The following is a 1,761-nucleotide window of genomic DNA, read 5'->3' on the forward strand; positions in this document are numbered from 1 at the left end:
TCTTGTTGAAGCTGACCCTGAACCTGAAAGGACCTTGAAGAGAAAGCTAAGAGAAACTAAAGCACAGCTCTCTTTAGAGGACCTGACCGAATTCTTCAAAGAAGAAGAACACATGGCAGCCGAAAACAACAACAATGCCAACAATGCAAGGAAGGTGCTGGGTGACTTTACTGCACCTACTCCCGATTTCTATGGGAGAAGCATCTCTATCCCTGCCATTGGAGCAAACAACTTTGAGCTTAAGCCTCAATTAGTTTCTCTAATGCAACAGAATTGCAAATTCCATGGACTTCCAATGGAAGACCCTCATCAGTTTTTAGCTGAGTTCTTGTAAATCTGTGACACAGTCAAGACTAATGGGGTAGACCCTGAGGTCTATAGACTGATGCTATTCCCTTTTGCTGTAAGAGACAGAGCTAGAATATGGTTGGATTCACAACCTAAAGATAGCCTGGACTCTTGGGAAAAGCTAGTCAATGCCTTCTTGGCAAAGTTCTTTCCACCTCAAAAATGGAGTAAGCTTAGAGTGGAAGTCCAAACCTTCATACAGAAGGATGGAGAATCCCTCTATGAAGCTTGGGAAAGATACAAACAATTAATCAGAAAATGTCCTTCTGACATGCTTTCTGAATGGAGCATCATAGGTATTTTCTATGATGGTCTCTCTGAACTATCCAAGATGTCTTTGGATAGCTCTGCTGGAGGATCTCTTCATCTGAAGAAGACGCCTACAGAGGCTTAGGAACTAATTGAGATGGTTGCAAATAACCAATTCATGTACACTTCTGAAAGGAATCCTGTGAACAATGGGACAAGTCAGAAGAAAGGAGTTCTTGAGATTGATACTCTGAATGCCATACTGGCTCAGAATAAGATATTGACTCAACAAGTCAATTTGATTTCTCAAAGTCTGTCTGGAATGCAAAATGCACCAAGCAGTACTAAGGGAGCTTCATCTGAGGAAGAAGCTTATAATCCTGAGAACCCTTCAATGGAAGAGGTGAATTACCTAGGAGAACCCTATGGAAACACCTATAATTCTTCATGGAGAAATCACCCAAATTTCTCATGGAAGAATCAAGAGAGACATCAACAAGGTTTCAATAATAATAATAATGGTGGAAGAAACAGGTTTAGCAATGGCAAGCCTTTTCCATCATCTTCTCAGCAACAGACAGAGAATTCTAAGCAGAACCCCTCTGACTTAGCAACCATGGTCTCTGATCTAATCAAAACCACTCAAAGTTTCATGAATGAAACAAGGTCCTCCATCAAAAATTTGGAAGGACAAGTGGGTCAGCTGAGCAAGAAAATTACTGAACTCCCTCCTAGTACTCTCCCAAGTAATACAGAAGAAAATCCAAAAGGAGAGTGCAAAGCCATAAACATGGCCGAATATGGAGAGGAAAGAGAGGAGGTGGACGCCACTGAGGAAGACCTCAATGGACGTGCACCAATCTCCTCTGAGTTCCCCAATGAGGAACCATGGGAATCTAAGGCTCAAAATGAGACCATAGAGATTCCATTGGACTTACTTCTGCCATTCATGAGCTCTGATGAGTATTCTTCCTCTGAAGAGGATGAGTATGTCACTGAAGAGCAAGTTGCTAAATACCTTGGAGCAATCATGAAGCTAAATGACAAGTTGTTTGGAAATGAGACTTGGGAGGATGAACCCCCTTTGCTCACCAAAGAACTGGATGACTTGTCTAGGCAGAAATTACCTCAAAAGAGACAAGATCCTGGAAAGTTTTCAATACC

At 41.8% G+C, this 1,761-nt stretch overlaps 1 non-coding gene across 1 annotated transcript; it reads right to left on the minus strand.

Annotated features, from left to right (window-relative positions):
* Positions 1–517: 517 nt before the first annotated feature.
* On the minus strand, positions 518–625 carry LOC130978258 (small nucleolar RNA R71). Its single transcript, XR_009085911.1, has one exon. It is a non-coding gene; the product is annotated as a small nucleolar RNA R71 (small nucleolar RNA).
* Between the last annotated feature and the right edge of the window lie 1,136 nt (positions 626–1,761).

This window comes from Arachis stenosperma, chromosome 4 (assembly GCF_014773155.1).
Source record: "Arachis stenosperma cultivar V10309 chromosome 4, arast.V10309.gnm1.PFL2, whole genome shotgun sequence".
In the NCBI taxonomy this organism is placed as follows: Eukaryota; Viridiplantae; Streptophyta; class Magnoliopsida; order Fabales; family Fabaceae; genus Arachis; species Arachis stenosperma.